This window comes from Sorex araneus, chromosome 2 (assembly GCF_027595985.1).
Source record: "Sorex araneus isolate mSorAra2 chromosome 2, mSorAra2.pri, whole genome shotgun sequence".
NCBI classification, from domain to species: Eukaryota; Metazoa; Chordata; class Mammalia; order Eulipotyphla; family Soricidae; genus Sorex; species Sorex araneus.
In genome coordinates this window covers 217,369,526-217,387,028 of record NC_073303.1, presented here as the reverse complement: position 1 = coordinate 217,387,028, position 17,503 = coordinate 217,369,526, and the positions used below count along the sequence as shown (strand labels likewise).

General features: G+C 52.3%; 1 pseudogene; it reads right to left on the bottom strand.

Annotated features, from left to right (window-relative positions):
• Nucleotides 1–13,444: 13,444 nt before the first annotated feature.
• LOC129402650 (U1 spliceosomal RNA) lies at nt 13,445–13,585 on the bottom strand (annotated as a pseudogene).
• Between the last annotated feature and the right edge of the window lie 3,918 nt (nt 13,586–17,503).

Sequence of the window (17,503 nt, the reverse complement as noted above, 5' to 3'; positions counted from 1 at the left end):
TCCCCGCTGTGCTATGGCTCCAGCCCCAAAAATGACATTTTGGAATTCAACTTCTGACAGCCTCACAGCAAGCCCCTTGGGGTCCTCAGCCCTCAGCCCTTGGGGCGTGTGAGCTGCAGATGGTTTGGGCTGAAGGCCACGGAGGGGCAAGAAACTTGAGACTCTAGAAAGAGCCGCCTGGCTGTGAGTCTCTGCAGACCCCTTCCTGTGCTTCCAGGGACACCTCGGTGCCTCCTGGTCGCAGCCTCTCGGCGGCGGAGGCGCGGGGGCGTTGTGGGAGGCTGGGCCGGATGAGGTGGGAGTCTGAAGTTGTACGAGGTCCAAGCCTTGGGCCCTGGTTGTGTCCCCAGATTGCCCGCCAGGCGTTCCTCCAGTGCTGCTTCCATTTTTCACTTCTTGGCACCGGCGGAGCGAGTGGGAAGGGGACCGGGGAGGTGGTGATGTGGGACTGGGTGTGGATGAGCATCACGTAATTGTTGGTGAAATCAGCACGAAGCCTTGAGCAGATGACTTCCATCTGGGCTCCGCTGGGTTCCTGTGAGGTGTGTGACAGTCCCGAGGGGAGGATGGAGCCAGGGACTCAGACTGCGGGAGCTTTCCCTCTGTGGTGCTCCACGGAGGTTGGCTGGGAAGTCGGGAAGTTTCTCCTCAGAGGGAGGTGAAGTCTGAGGGAAGGACGAGGGAAGGTTGTGGGGAGGAAGGGTTGGCCGAAGAGAAGAAGAGGAAGGGTCAGGTGAGGAGATATCTGGGCCTTGGGTGACCTGACCTGTGGGCCTGAGGGAAGAGAGACTTTTCCTGGAAAAAAAGAGTTGCTTCCTCTATGCTGTGGGGCCACGCAAGGCTGGCTAACTAGTGGTCACTCAGAGGCGTAGCCAGCAGCTAAGCCAAGCCATCTCCGGACCACGCTCTTTGGGGGACTCTGTGTTCTTGTAGACATCCTATTTCATCAGTTTTTGGACAGGTCATGCCAATGTTGAGACATCTCTGAACTTTATTAAAATAGTAGTTTGGGAATACAGTGGTCACCCCTCTCATATCTCTACCTGCCTATCTGCTCGGACCCCTCCTCCGTGCCTTGTCCAGGTTGGGCCACGGGCCTCCAGTGGACAAAGCTGGATCTTGGCTCTGAAATGCTGAATGCTGATTAGAGCGTAGAGGAGGACATAAATGTCTTTTTTTTTTTCTTTTTTGGTCACACCCAGCAATGCTCAGGGGTTACTCCTGGTTCTGCACTCAGGAATAACCCCTGGTGGTGCTTGGGGGACCACATGGGATGCTGGGGATCGAACCTGGGTTGGCTGCGTGCAAGACAAGTGCCCCATGCGCTGTGCTATCGCTCCAGCCCTGGGAGATAAATGTCTTGATAAAATGTGTTTTTATGACAGAAACATGTCTGTAAAGGACTTTGCTCTGTTCCATCTTGGATAAAAGATGATTTATAGATGCTGATAGAAGATCAAAGTATTATATATATATAATTATATATATATATAACCATTTTTACCTTGTACAAGTCTCGTAATGGAGACGTTACTGGTGCCTGCTCGAGCAAATCGATGAGCAACAGGATGACAGTGACAGTGACCTTGTACTTCCCAAGCAATTTGCTGCCCATCTCCCTGTGTTTAGATAGCAAATGCCGTCTTTTTTTTTTTTAACTTTATTTAATCACCGTGAGATAGTTACAAGCTTTCATATTCGGGTTACAATCTCACAATGATCAAACACCCATCCCTCCACCAGTGCACATTCCCCACCACCAATATCCCGGGTATACCCCCCTTTCCCACCCTCCCCCTGCCTCCATGGCAGACAAGCAAATGCTTTCTTATGTTTGAAATGTTTTGGTTTGACGAAGTGAAATAAAGTGATGAAACCAGCTTGCGTACACTTCTCAAATTGTATTCACATACATTTTTTTCCCCTCGGTGTGCCTATTATCATCTCTTTATAAGAATATTGGGATATAGGGGCCGGAGCGATAGCACAGTGGGTAGGGCGTTTGCCTTGCACGCGGCCGACCCGGGTTCGATCCCCGGCATCCCATATGGTCCCCCAAGCACTGCTAGGAGTAATTCCTGAGTGCAAAGCCAGGAGTAACCCCTGAGCATCGCTGGGTATGACCCAAAAAGCAAAAAAAAAAAAAAAAAAAAAAAAAAAAAAGAATATTGGGATATATTAAATGACCTGACTGGGCTGGAGAGATAGTTCAATGGACTGAGTGCACCCTGGGTCTAATTTTTGGCACCACCTTCTCCCCTGAGCATCATCGGGAGATACCCCGGAGTACCCAGCTTCTGTACACTGCTCAGGGTGGCCCTCAAAAAACCAAAACCAAAACCAACAAAAATGTGTCCAGGAGTGTGCAGTTCATGGCTGAACGAGCTCTGGAACCATGGTGCGATGGCTCCTACCACGTGGAAAACCCTTGATGATTCTTTTTATGCAGGGGACTCGGAGTGGGGGGCCGCTCCCAAGCAAAGCTCAAGTTCCCTGAGGCCATTCGGCGACTGGCCAACCAGGCTGGCAGTGACAGTTGTCCAGCCTGACTGATGTCCCGGGTGCGGTGCATGTTGGGTCAGTGGCACAGGAGTCGGGTGTGTGTGTGTGGGGGGGGGGTTCCCCGAAGTGCTGGGAGCCTCCACGGATGGAACCCGAGTTGTGTGCATGGGTGGGCCCTACCTCCAGGCCCTTCTTCTGGGATTCTTCTGCTTCCCATCACTTAGAAACGAGAGCCTAGGCCAGCTGTCCCGTGAGCTGGTCAGCAGAGAACAGGAGGGGGCCTGAGAGCAGGCGAAAGTGCTCTCCTGAGCTGGGCACCCCGGCACGCGAGCGCACAGAGAAAGGCAGTGATCCAAGGAGGGGTGCGGAAAGCCGACATTTGTAGAATGAACTGGAAGTCTCCCATGAGGGAGTGAATGCGGCTAATATTACTGTGTGTGTGTGTTGGGGGGTGGGGCCCGCGCTGATACTCAGAGATTTCTGGGCCAGGGATGCTCCTGACAGCGTTCTGGATCCACGCGGTGCCGTTGTCGGTTTGCAAAGCAAATGCTTCACCCCTTGAATCCTCTCTCCAGTCCAGTGTGACTTTTTTCTTTATTGTTCTCAACTCTACAAAACACAAAACTTGACCACATTAGTCAGCTCTGGTGCAGTCCGGTGGCGCGAGCTACATTCATGCATGTCCTTGTGCTAACATGTCTCTGACCCCTCTTCAAACTGTTTCCATTGTCCCCTGTTGAAACTCCGTATTCCTTAAACAAAAATCTCTCCTTTCCATCCTCCCAGCTCATGGCAACGACTGTTCTACCTTCTGTCCCCAGGAACTGAACCCTGCCCCGTACCTCAGGCCAGCAGAATCCTACGGCATGTGTCCTTTTGTGTCGGTCTTATGCTGACTTATTTTTAATTGGATTCTCATTGTCAACAACAACAGGGATGCTGATTAGCAGTGTTCCATGCTCATAAAGGAGTAGGGGGGGGAGAGAGAACAGGAGAGATTTGGGGTGGATTGCTTGCCTGTCAGGGGTACCAGATGTAAGGGGGCGGCGGTGTGGGGTGGATAGGAAGAATGTGTTACATAGAAAACAAAATGCGGCGCTGTATCATCCAGCAGAAGGCCACATCCAATCTGGAACTCTCTCCTCTCTCTCTCTCTCTCTCTCTCTCTCTCTCTCTCTCTCTGGGTTGGTCCACACCTGGTGGTGCACAGGTGTAACTTAATGTTTCAAGGCATCCACACTAGTTTCAGAGTTGCTATAACCCACCACTTCAAACCAGCAACAGACCGCTTCAAATCTACCAAGAAATTCAAACTTGTTTTTTTTTTTTCTTTTTGGTCTCACCCAGTGACGCTCAGGGGTCACTCCTGGCTCTACACTCAGGAATTACCCCTGGCCGTGATCAGGGGACCATATGGGATGCTGGGAATCAAACCTGGGTCGGCTGCATGCAAGGCAAACACCCTACCCGTTCTGCTATCACTCCAGCCCCAAGAAATTCAAACTTGTGTTGATATTTTTGACTTTGCCTTGGAAGTTAGGTGATCCAAGACCTGGTATTGAAAAGTTATTCAGACTGAATTAAAAATAAGTTATTTGGTGGGGCTGGAGCGATAGCACAGTGGGTAGGGCGTTTGCCTTGCACATGGCCGACCTGGGTTCGATTCCCAGCATCCCATATGGTCCCCTGAGCACCGCCAGGAGTAATTCCTGAGTGCAGAGGCAGGAGTAACCCCTGAGCATCATCAGGTATGACCCCAAAAAAAAGTTATTTGGGATCTGAGAGAAGTATTGGGAGTAAGGCACTTGTCTCACCGGGTCACTTGTTTGACCCTGGTTCAAATCACGGTATATGGCCTTCCCGGCTCTGCCAGAGGTCACTGAGGCCCCTAAACACTATGGGTGTGGTCCTAAAGGCCCTCCTCACTCCAAAGGTATTAGACTATTTTTTTTTCTTTTTGGGTCACATTCAGCGATGCACAGGGCTTACTCCTGGCTCATACACTCAGGAATTCCTCCTGGCGGTACTCAGGGGACCATATGGGATGCTGGGAATTGAACCCAGGTTGGCCTCGTGCAAGGCAAATGCCCTACACCCTGTGCTATTGCTCCAGCCCCTAGACTATTGCTTTTTTACTCCTGACTTTGTGTGCAGGAATCATCTCTGGCAGTGGAGGGGATCAAATCAGAATCAGCTGTGTACAGGTGAACACCTCCTCTCTCTCTAGGGTCTCTCTCTCTTTTTTTTTTTTTTTTTTTTTGCTTTTTGGGTCACACCGGGCAATGCACAGGGGTCATTCCTGGCTCATGCACTCAGGAATTACCCCTGGTGGTGCACAGGGAACCATATGGGATGCTGGGATTTGAAACCGGGTCGGCCGCATGCCAGGCAAACGCCCTACCCGCTGTGCTATCGCTCCAGCCCCCAGGGTCTCTTTTTTGAGGAATATGCTTTGAACCCAGGCAAGGAATCCCAAGTGAGAAGAGTGAGGCCTTCTGGGCATGCTGAAGCCACAAATGCAGTGTTCTTCCAGAGAAATCTACAGGGAATTAGAGTTTGGATAGAAGGGTCTAGAGGAGAACAGAGGCTGGAGAAGATGGTGTCAGACAGGACTTAAGGAATAGAGAGACATCCTTTGCTTTTCTTCTTTTTTAGGGGTATGTATGTGTGTGTGGGGGCTATCAACACACTTCAAAGTGGTGCTCAGGACTCACTCCTGGCTCTGTGCTCAGGGATCATTCCTGGTGGACTTGGGGGACCATAAGGTGCCCGGGATCAAACGTGGGTCAGCCACAAGCAAGGCAAATGCCACCCAGGATATACTTCACGGGGCTGACATTTTCTGGACAGAAGCAGCTGAGGATGGTCGGATCCGAGTGTGCTTTCTCAGGAGCGCCTCCGTGACCTCAAGCCTGGAGCTGGGGACCATGGAGGTGACGGGGGAGTGGGAAGCAGGAAACCAGAGCCAGGGGCCCCTGTGGAGGAAGCGGCAAGTCTAGAGAATTCTGGGCACAGCGTCTGCAGTGAGGGCAAGACGAGAGGGACTCTGGTCTGGGGCCTGTGATGACGGGGCCCCAAGAGGGGGTGGGATGGGTGTGTCACATTTTCTTGAGTGTCATCTGGTGGCATGCCAGCGGACAGCCCGAAGGGGAGAGAGGAAGTGGTTGTTTTCTTCTCAGAGACCTAGTGGCAAAAGTGAGGCCAGATACACCCCAGGTCCCTCCGGACCTTTGGGTGATGAGACACACGGCCTGCTGCCCGGGAAGGCCCGGGTCTGCAGAAGCTCCTTGAAGGCCCCTGCACGCTGCTGGTGCCTACACAATTTCCATAGTCATGGGAAGGAGCTTTTGGAGAGAGGGAAAAGGAGCGAAAACTGAAGCCAAGCTCAGAACGTGCCTTGAGCTTTCAGAACAACATTCTCTTTACACTCCCCCAAAAGGCAGAGATCTGGCGCTGTGACCGTCCCTGACCGGGACCGCCGGGGCTTTGGCATCTTTCAGGCCCAGCAGGAGCACAACGAGAGGGTCTCCCGCCGCCCCCCAACCCCCCGATCCCCGTCCCGCAGACCCCACCTGTCCCCAGAGACCCCGGTGAGTCTAACACGGAGAGTGGTCCTGGGGCGGGTGGGAGACTCCTGACCAGGTCAGGCCCGAGCAGGGGCTGGGGACGGGGGCCCGCCTGGAATCCCTGAGACACCCTGAGTCGGCAGGGAGGCCGCGAGACCTCCCTCTGCCCCTTCTCCAGCCTCGGCCCGAGGCGCCCAAAGACTGTCGGGCGGGGTCCATTCCTGCCCCAACCCATCTCCCCTCAGTCCGCCGGGTCCTGGCTCTCGGCGTCCACTAAGAGATGTGCCAGATGTGGGGGTGCAGGATGCTACGGGCCGGAGCTGGCCCCCAGATGTGCTGTCTCGAAGTTCCCGAAGTTCCCTGCGGGCTGGGAGAAAGGAATGTCCCCGCAGAGCCAGAGGCGAGTCTGTCCTGGGGCCGGGCCAGCTTTCCCTCTCCTGGGCCCCTCTGTTCTGGGAGGACCGTGTGTTCCTTTTCCACGGGAAAGACCGGAGGCCCTTTCAGGGAGGCAGGGAAACAGGCCCGAGAGCCTGCGGCGAAAGCCCAGCTCTGAGCGGCAGCTGGGGACCCTGGCCCTGCGCACAGACACATTTTTTTTCTTTTTTTCTGCAGGGAAAAGGCTGTTTAGGTGACGCCAAGGGCCTTGGCGGTTCAGTGCTCGTGCAAGGGCTCACAGAGCCGTGGCGGGCCCCTCGTTTTACTGGAAGGCTAATTTGAAACAGAATGGAATTTGGCAGCGGCTGGCATGCCTTTTTTTTTTTTTTTCTCTTCTGAGGCCCCACTTCCTGAGACAGAATCTGAGAGATGAGATTCCTGCTCACCCACTCCCCACACTCCATGACCCGTCTCCACGGACCACCTCTGCTGGAGGTTCACCCTGGATTCTGTTGAAAGTGCCCTTTCTTGGGGCTGGAGCGCTAGCACAGCGGGGAGGGCGTTTGCCTTGCATGCGGCCGACCCGGGTTCGATCCCCAGCATCCCATATGGTCCCCTGAGCACCGCCAGAAGTCAATGCTGAGTGCAGAGCTAGGAGGAACCCCTGTGCATCGCTGGATGTGATCCAAAAAGGAAAAGAAAAAGGTTTGTTAAAAAAAAAAAGAAAATAAAGTGCCCCTTCCGATTTGGTATCCTTTCATCTTTTCTCCTCACATGCCTGCTCCAAAGACCCTTTGCCCACTAGTAAGCTGCACCCGTGACTGTTAGGGTCACACCCGGCAATGCTCAGGGGTTACTCCTGGCTCTGCACTCAGGAATTACTCCTGTAGGTGCTCAGGGGACCATATGGGATTCTGGGATTCGAACCCGGGTTGGCCGCGTGCAAGGCAAACGCCCTCCCCGCTGTGCTATTGCCCCAGCCCCTGCACCCGTGACTGACCTGGAGAAGGCTGGACCCCTGCGCAGGCTGGGGGGTTGGGAGGTGGAGGCTGAGGGGCTGGAGAGACTCAGCATCCCCGACCTGGACGCCTCAGGATGCAGAGAACGCCTTGCTAGGCCTCCGTGAGGCGCTGCAGGCAGAGGGATGCCTCAGGGAGGAGCGATCCAGAAAACTGGACAGCGGAGGGTGCGGCTTGGGGGCAGAGGATACGGGATGCGAGCATCCGGGATGGGGCAGTGGGGTACCTCCATCTCCCAAGGCCCCGGACCCAGCTGAGGGTCAGGGATGCAGAGTGTGCTCACGAAAGAGCACCGAGTCCACGAAGCCTCTGGAGTATGTTGAGTCCCTCCCGGGTTGAGAGAATAAAAGACAGTGTTTGCCCGCCCTGAGCTTCCTCTTTAGGGGCTGGGGTGAGCCAGCGCGTCGAGATGTCGTTCTGGACACGATCTCCGCGGGACAGGCCATCAGGGGGTCCCGGGGGACCTCTGAGGGTCCAGCAGGCTGGGTAGGATGCAGAGAGTGGATGGGAACCTGCCAGGCTGTTGGGGATGCTGCTGGCAGGCCCCTCCCCCCCAGGGATGGTGCTTTCGACCCCTTCTCAGTGGGGACTGGTGTGTGGGGGGGTCGCCTCACCTCCAGCACAGGGCAGTGGAGCAGGATGAAAAGGAACTTCAGGGCTGGAGCGATAGCACAGCGGGGAGGGCGTTTGCCTTGCACGCAGCTGACCCGGGTTCGATTCCCAGCATCCCATAGGGCCACCTGAGCATCGCCAGGGGTAATTCCTGAGTGCATGAGCCAGGAGTGACCTCTGAGCTTCACCAGGTGTGGCCCAAAAAGCAAAATAAATAAATAAATAAACAAATAAATAAATAAATAAATAAAAAGGAACTTCAACCTGGTCGCTGGCAAGACTGTCCCCGGAGTGGCCCTGGGTTCCTTCCTGGGACTAGTCCAGAGACCTCTCTGGCTCGTGCGGACAAGGTGGGCGGCGGGCGGGCGCTGACCCCTTCCCCCGGCTCCTGGCCCCGGGGTGGAGGGGGTGCGTGCGGGTGCTCTGGGGTCACGCGGGGGGTGTTTTCCCCCTTCCCGCCCTGGCGCGGAGTCTCGATCCTGACCCCTGAGCGCCTCGACCCTCCTTTCTTCCACTTGGCTCCGTCTGTAAAGCCCCCGGCGCCCCACTTCCCCCCTCCCCCACGCCCCCAAAGCCAGGTCCGCGGGGGGGGGGGCCCACCCCGGGGTGGCAGGTCTGCAGCTCGCCCTGGCGACCCCAACCCGGCGGGGTCGGGACCCAGGCCAGCCCGCTGCCGGGGTGGGGGGTGGGGGTCCTCCTCCCCTCCCCGCAGCTCGCCCTTCTCCCGGGGAAGTCGGGGCGGCTCCGTCCCCTGGAACCCAGCCCGCCGCGGGCCAACCAGCTGCAGGGCGCCCCCCAGGCCGACGCCCCGGCGCCTGGAATGCGGCCACGTGAGGCCCCCCCGCCCACGCCCCCTGCACCCCCTCCCCCCGCGGGGGGGCCCCTCTGGGAGAGGCTGGAGGCGACGCGGGGCGCGGGCAGGGGGAGGAGGGAGCGTTCCTGCAAATCACATGATTTTCCCGCTTATATAAATCACAGCTTGTTTTTCTCCCACTGGCTGCAGACTTAAAGGTGCAGTGTCGGCTTTCCCTCCCGGGGCAGGGGCGCCCTGCGCGCCCCCCCCCCCCCCGGCTCCCCAGCTGGACTGGAGGTGGCTCCCTTACAGAGGGGGGGCCCCCCCAGCCCACCCCCCCCACTACCCACCCCTACACACCGTAGGCGCCGCTTCGTTTTAGCCCAGGCTCAGGAAAGGGCCTGCGAGTGCAAAACCAAGTGGGCAGGCTCCCTGGAGGGGGTGTGCAAAGGGGACGGTGGGGGTGGGGGTGTTGGAGGGGAAGGGGCGGCTGTGGCGTGCAAAATCAAAATCAGGGTTCGTAGCCTGACCAACCCAAAAATGAAAATGAACTCATGTTTAGTTAAGCACCTACTATCTCTGCCGCAGGCCCTGGCAAGGAAACTGAGGGCTTTTCCTCTACTCCTTCAAGTGGCTGATGCAGCTCAGGTGATGGGAGACTTGGAGGAGCCAGCCTGTGGCAGAGCCTGTGGGCGTCATTAGGGCACTCACCTTGCAAGTGGCCCACCCAGGTTCTATCCCCAGCCCCTCCGCAGGGTCCCCCTACTCAGCCAGGAGTGATTCCTGAGCTCAGAGCCAGGAGGAGGCGCAAAGCCTGGTCAGGTGTGGTCCCCAAACCAAACAACAACAGAAAAGCCAGTGAGAGTCACACGCAAAGGGAATAAGGCAGCCTGCGGGTCCGGTCGGAGGGGGAGACTGGGGAGAGGGCCCTGGTGGGCAGGGGAGGGGAGAAGGGGGTGCAGGCAGTAGGCAGTCCTTTGTTTGCGGCAGGGAGGGACTGAGGGGTGGAGGGACCCCAGGGGAACCCAGCTCTGGGTGTGACTGAAAAAGGAAAAAAGGAAGGAAGGAAAGAAGGAAGGAAGGAAGGAAGGAAGGAAGGAAGGAAGGAAGGAAGGAAGGAAGGAAGTAGAGCCCAGTGGGGGAGGTCTGGGTAGGCAGGTGGGGGGTGCGGAAGGTGGCAGTAGTGTCCCGTGCAAACTGGAGGTGCACAGGGAGGCCCTCAGGTCTGCAGGGGCCAAAGGGACACAAGAACCATGGGATGTTCAGAGAAAAAGTGGAGTGTTCAGTGAAATAAGCCACAGAGAAACCCGCTGTTCTGCCTCGTCTGTGGAATAGAGACTCGACGAGGGAATAGCCAGTGCGGACTGTGACAAGAGTCTTGGTCTGGGACTCTAAGACTTGCAGATGGGGAGTGTCAGAGAGGGGCGGGTGGGAGGAAGTGAAGATCACACAAGGGTGACATAATGGCAATGATGGAGTGTGTGTGTGTGTGTGTGTGTGTGTGTGTGTTTTGGGCATCAGTACCGTACACTTTAACACGATTGTAAATGTAACTCCTAAAATGGAATTAAAAAGAAACAGAGGGGCTGGAGCAATAGCATGGCGGGTAGGGTGTTTGCCTTGCACGCGGCCAACCCGGGTTCTAATCCCAGCATCCCATATGGTCCCCTGAGCACCACCAGGGGTAATTCCTGAGTGCAGAGCCAGGAGTAACCCCTGTGCATCGCTGGGTGTGACCCAAAAAGAAGAAAAAAAAAAACACAGAAAAAGTGGAATGGATCGGGCCCCAGAGCAATAGCACAGCGGGTAGGGCGTTTGCCTTGCATGTGGCTGACCCGAGTTCAATCCCCGGCATCCCATATGGTCCCTCGAGCATCACCAGGAGTAATTCCAGAGCCAGGAGTAACCCCTGAGCATCGCTGGGTGTGACCCAAAATGCAAAAACAAAAACAAAAAGCTCATAACACAAACAAAACAGTGAAATGGACCATGGAGAGGTAAAGATCTTTGGAAGAACGGAGAAAATCGCACCATGGGAGGAGGAGACTGGAGTGACGATGCTTGGAGTCTGGGAGGCGGGGAGGGGCTGAGTCCCCCCTGTGGGGTGCCACCGTGGGTGTGGGAGACAAGGCGCTCCTGGGGAGAGAGGGTGCTCTCGAGCAGGCGGGGTCTTCACGGAGGCTGGAGGGCAAGACAGAGGGTCCGCACAGGAAAGAGATCCCGTAGGTCGTGAGCGGAGATAACAGAGGAAGAAAGAGATGGGCCGGGCGCATGGGAGTTCAGGAGAGGGAGCCAGTGGGAAGACTGTGGAGGGGGGAAAATACGCACCCGGAAAGCAGGTCAAGTGGGGGAGGGGCAGTAGCGTTTTTTCCCTGACCTTGGTGAAATGGTTTCAGCTCTATGAACTGAAGCTTTCTGATCTGTAAAATGGGGACAACACCTGCATTGGATCCCTGGTGGGTTCAGGAAAATATCAAGGTGTCTCGCACCCTGCACCCTAATGACAACATTTTACTTGGAGTGTACCCTCCCTCTACTCTCCCCTTCCCTCCTCACCCCACTCTCTTAGGTGGCAGTTTTTTTTTTTGGGGGGGGGTCGCACCCGGCAATGCTCAAGGGTTACTCCTGGCTCTGCACTCAGGAATTACTCCTGGCGGTGCTTGGGGGACCATATGGGATGCCAGGGATCCAACGCAAATGTCCTACCGGCTGTACTATTGCTCCAGCCCCGAGGTGGCAGTTTTTAAAGAGCTGAGATGTGTGCTGAAAGTAGATACAGGACCAGAGGGGATAGCCTCCTAGTATCTGTATTGCAAACCGTAATTCCCCAAAGCAGAGAGAGTGTAGGGGAAATTGTCTGCCATAGAGGCAGGGGGAGGGTTGCGTTGGGGTGGGGTGGGATACTGGGGACATTGGTGGTGGAAAGTGTGCTCTGGTGGAGGGATGGGCGTGTGATAATGGTTTGACTGAAACTCAAACATGAAAGCTTTGTAACTGAATCTCACGGTGATTCAAGAAAGAACAAAAAAAGTTTCTCCATTAAAAAAAATGTAGCTGGGTTGTTGCTGCTGTTGTTTTCCTTCTTCTCCCCTCCCCCCATTCTCCTCCTACTTTCATCACCTCCTTCTTCGAGAAGAAACACACTCTTGTTTGCATAAAGGAAGAAAATCGTCATCATCTTTCATCACCTTCTGCCCCTTTGCAGAAGATGGCGATGATCTCGTTTGCTCCTTCTCCAAGGCCCGCCTGGCCCAGGGCAGGTGGTGTCACCCTTACAACTCAAGAAACGGTTGTATAAAAGTTTTTTTTTTTTTTTACTATTTCATGTGAGAACCATGGGTCACCTGTCAGTACCTTCTAGTTCAAAGATTTGCTCCATTTTATTTTTAGTCCTTTATTTTTGGAAATACATTTTGCCCCATACTCAACAAAAATAGATTCAGGCAACAGGGTCTGGTTTCAGTGGGGCCGGGAGGAAGTTTCTAGTCGCCGTCTGATTCTGCTCCTGGTCCCAGCTTCCAGGCTGGGCCCCGGAAGGAGGCTCTGTTTCCTTGGTAACCCAGTACCCAGAGACTCACTCCTCAGCTTTTTTTCCCTCTTCTTCCTTTTCAGTCTTAAGCTTCTGACTTTGAAGCCAGGCTCGAGTTCTTGGAAAGTAGACTTGAGGGGCTGGAGCGATAGCACAGCGGGTAGGGTGTTTGCCTTGCACGCAGCCGACCCAGGTTCGATTCCCAGCATCCCCTATGGTCCCCCGAGCACTGCCAGGGGTAGTTCCTGAGTGCAGAGCCAGGAGTAACCCCTGAGCATCGCCGGGTGGGAGGTGATGAGGCCAAGAGTCTAGCTCTTCCAATGCTCCAGCTATGCAGGGGGTCCCCGTGGAACTGGAAGGACAGACAGCAATGTCTGACGTCTGTGACCCGGAACCACTTGGGCATGGGGAATGCTGGTCAGCAGAGCTGCTAGTGCTTTCCTCCTGCGTGTGTTCCCAGAAAACCACTCTCTGAGGTGAGAACAACAATCCAGCAACAACAACAGCAACACAGTTTATGATTTTGGAATAAAGCAAATATGGGTGACACGCTTAGTAGGTAGTTCTTTCAAGCTGGCAAAGACCCACACATGATTTACTCTAATCATGGTACTGTTCATTGTTCTGTACAAAACAATCACATTTTGGATGCATTTCTTTGTGATAATTTTCCAAATGGACTGGAACGATAGCACAGCGGGTAGGGCATTTGCCTTGCACGCGGCAGACCCGGGTTCGATTCCTCCGTCCCTCTCAGAGAGCCCGGCAAACTCCCGAGAGTATCTTGCCTGCACGGCAGAGCCTGGCAAGCTCCCCGTGGTGTATTCAATATGCCAAAAACAGTAACAATAAGTCTCACAATGGAGATGTTACTGGTGCCCGCTCGAGCAAATCGATGAGCAAAGAGATGACAGTGAATTTTCCAAATAAATGTAGAAAAAGCAATAAAAACAATTCAGGTTTGCTTTTTAAATAACATGTTTGCTTTTTAAATAAAACCTTGGTACAGTAGCGTTGTATTTTTATCTATTTTTAATTTTATTTTTTCTGTCCCCCACTACCACAAATTATGGAGTCAGGTTTCCCACATTTGGGGAAATCTCAGGAGTGAGTATATCCAGAGTACAATAAGCGTCACCCTGGGAAAACCACCTTCATGATCATGGTATCTCCCCTACCCCGTAAGCATTAGAGGAGCATTTTAATATTTTTATTTTTTTTTATTTTTTGCCTTTTGGGTCACACCCGGCGATGCACAGGGGTTACTCTTGGCTCTACACTCAGGAATTACTCTTGGCAGTGCTCAGGGGACCCTATGGGATGCTGGGAATCGAACCCGGGTCGGCCGCGTGCAAGGCAAATGCACTACCTGCTGTGCTATTTCTCCAGCCCCTAGAGTAGCATTTTATTTTATTTTATTTATTTTGAGTTTTGAGTCTCACTCGGCGATGCACAGGTGTTACTCCTGGCTCATGCACTCAGGAATTACTCCTGGCGGTGCTAGGGGACCATGTGGGATGCTGGGAATTGGACTTGGGTTGGCTGCATGCAAGGCAAACGCCCTACCCGCTGTGCTATTGCTCCAGCCCCTAGAGCAGCATTTTAAACCTGTGTTGTTATTTATTTTTTCCATTGATTTACTTAAAGATTATTTTTGGTATTAAAAAGACAGTGTAGCACTGTAGCACTGTCCTCCCGTTGTTCATCGATTTGCTCGAGTGGGCACCAGTAACGTCTTCATTGTGAGACTTGTTACTGTTTTTGGTATATCGAATACGCCATAGGTATCTTGCCAGGCTCTGCCGTGTGGGCGGGATACTCTCAGTAGCTTGCCGGGCTCTCCGAGAGGGACAGAGGAATCGAACCCAGGTCGGCCATGTGCAAGTCAAATGCCCTACTGAAAATAATAGAACAGAAACTCAAATCACTCTGAAGGGTATAAAATGAAAAGTAGAAGTCACCTCTCATTACCCATTCTCTTTCCCCTGAAAGTATGCAAAATAATTGCTTCTTGTGATACAGAAAAATTTTGTAATGTTAATGTTTGGGTATATGTCATTTAATGTTTTCCACAAATGGTTTAATGGTTTAAGTGATTTTCCCCCCACTCCACTTATAAAATATATAGGTTGGCACACAAGCCTATCTCATTCCTTTCAGTGATTATCTAGCTTGAATGTTTCACTGAATATTTTATAGAATATTCCCACATTTAGATCGTTTCCATTTTCCCCTCTTATAAACTGCTATAATAAGCTTCTTTGTACATATTGTTGACTACTTACATATATGCTAGTAATGAGTAAGATGAATCCCTACAAGTGAAATTGGGTGAAAGTACTTGCACATTAAATTTTCATAAAAACGGGGCTGGAGGGATAGTACAGTGGGTAGGGTGCTTACCTTACATGTGTCCAATTGGGTTTCAGTCCCCAGCACCACAAATGGTCCCCTAACCCTGGCAGAACTGATCCCGGAGCACAGAGCCAGGAATAAGTCCTAAACACTGCCAGGTATAGCCCCCAAACCAAAAAATGTAGCACTGTCACTGTCGTCCCATTGTTCATTGATTTGCCCGAGCTGGCAAAATAATAAAATAAAGTAAATTTATTCTGGGGCATGATGATAGCTCAGAGGTGGAGCTTGTGCCTTGTAGTCATGAGGTTATGAGATGCGTGGATGCTGGTCCCTCCTACATGCAATATGCAATACTGGTGGTGTTGCCACTTGATATTTTTGACACCAAGACAAAGGATCTCTGGCTCAGTGCAATTGGGGGTGTGAGCACCACACACTGTATGGTGATTCCTGGTGAGCACCAGGGTCAACTGTGTGTGGCTCCTAACATTTGGCACAACAATAAAAGGTAAGGAAAGGGGCTGGAGCGATAGCACAGTGGGTGGGATGTTCGCCTTGCCTGTGGCCAACCTGGGTTCGATTCCCAGCATCCCATATTGTCCTCTGAGCACCACCAGGAGTAATTCCTGAGTGCAGAGCGAGGAGTAAACCCTGTGTACCGCTGGGTGTGACCCAAAAAACTAAAATAAAAAGGGGGGAAATTTATTTTGCTTTGTTTAAGTCATATGGTTCTAGATAGAACCAGAGACTGTCACATGCATGACAAGAGCCTTAACCATAAATAATTTATAGTTTTAAACTTTTTCTGTTAATTTTTGGTGGATCAAGTGCAAGACCTGCTGCGGGTATGGGTACGGCTCTCAAAGAGCCCAGCAAGCTACCGAGAGTATCCCGCCCGCACGGCAGAGCCTGGCAAGCTCCCTGTGGCATATTGGAAATGCCAAAAACAGTAACAAATCTCACCATGGAGATGTTACTGGTGCCTACTCGAGCAAATCAATAAACAACAGGATGACACTGCTACAGTGCTACAGTGCTAAGACATATGAAGAAATATCAAGAGTAAAAGTAGCTTAAGGGCGGGGTGGGGGGCGATAGAAGTGTGGGTATGGAGGTTGCCTTGCAATAGCCGGACCCAGGTTCTGTTCCTGACACCACATGTGGTTCATTGAACCCTGCTAAGAGTGGTCCCTGAATACAGATACAGGAGTAAGCCATGAGCACAGCTGGGTGTGCCCCCCCAAAAAGCTTTAAAAATATTAGGGGGCTGGAGAAATAGTGCAAGGGGTAAGGCACTTTCCTTGCATGTGCTGACTCCACTTCAAGCTCCAGGACCACTTATGGTCTCCCAAGAGCACCACTAGAAGTGATCTTGGAGCACTGTTGGGTATGGTCCACAATGACTGCTCCAAAAACAAACAAACAAACTCCTCACAAAGAAGCAAACAAAGACCGAGATCAATAAAAATCCCAAACCCAACATTATCAATTCAAGTAAGTAAATGCTCCTTTCTAGAATGAACCCTGTTTCTGTCAGGGTTCTCTTCAGAGAATGTTAGGACTCTGAGTTTGATATTGTTCCCCTGCAATGCAATGGTTGTACATATTATGTAAATATATTATACATTTTACATACTTTTCTGCATGTTCACTTTTGAGACTTGCTCCTTCTCCTTGATATTGTATATCTGAGATCTTTCTATGTTGATACTATTTTTGAGCTAATTTTAGGACGGAATGGTTTCTAATTATATGAATGTATCACAACTTATGTGTCTGTATTCTGGTTAATGAACAAATGTTGAGAGTTGCACCATGACTGCACTTATTTGTGGAGTATAGAATAACATCACATGAGGCTGACACCCAAGGACAGTAGATACAAGGGCCAGGAGGATTGCCTCATAGCTGGAAGCCTGCTTCATGAGCGGAGGGGAGAAGGCAGATGGAATAGAGAAGGGATCACTAGGAAAATGATGGCTGGAGGAACCAGTCGGGATGGGAGATGTGTGCTGAAAGTAGACAATGGACCAAACATGATGACCGCTCAGTGTCTGTGTTGCAAGCCATAATGCCCAAAAGTAGAGAGAGAGTCTGGGGAATACTGTCTGCCATGGAGGCAGGGGGAGGGTGGGAAAGGGGGGATATACCCAGGATATTGGTGGTGGGGAATGTGCACTGGTGGAGGGATGGGTGTTTGATCATTGTGAGATTGTAACCCAATTATGAAAGCTTGTAACTATCTCACGATGATTCAATCACTGTCACTATCGCTGTCATCCTGTTGCCCATCTATTTGCTCGAGTTCTGGATATCGAACCTCGGTGGGTCATGTACAAGGCAAGCACCTTTCCTGCTGCTCTCTCCAGCTCATTTTTATTTATGTTTTCTAAGAAAAAGTAGAATATTTTAAAAAAATTATTAGTGAATAACCGTGAGTTACAGTTACAGACTTACAAACTTTCATGTTTGCATTTCATACAATGATCGAGTGCCCATCCCTCCACCAGTGCCCATTCTCCACCACCAATGGTCCCAGCATCCCTCCCACCACCCTCACCCAGTCCCCTCCACCCTACCACACCTCTGTGGCAGGGCATTCCCTTTTGTTCTCTCTCTCCTTTTGGGTGTTGTGGTTTGCAGTAGAGGTATTAAGTGGCCACCATGTTCGGTCTATAGTCTAGAAAAAATAGACTATTTATTTTTTAAAATTTATTTTATTTTATTTTTATTATTGAATCACCATGTG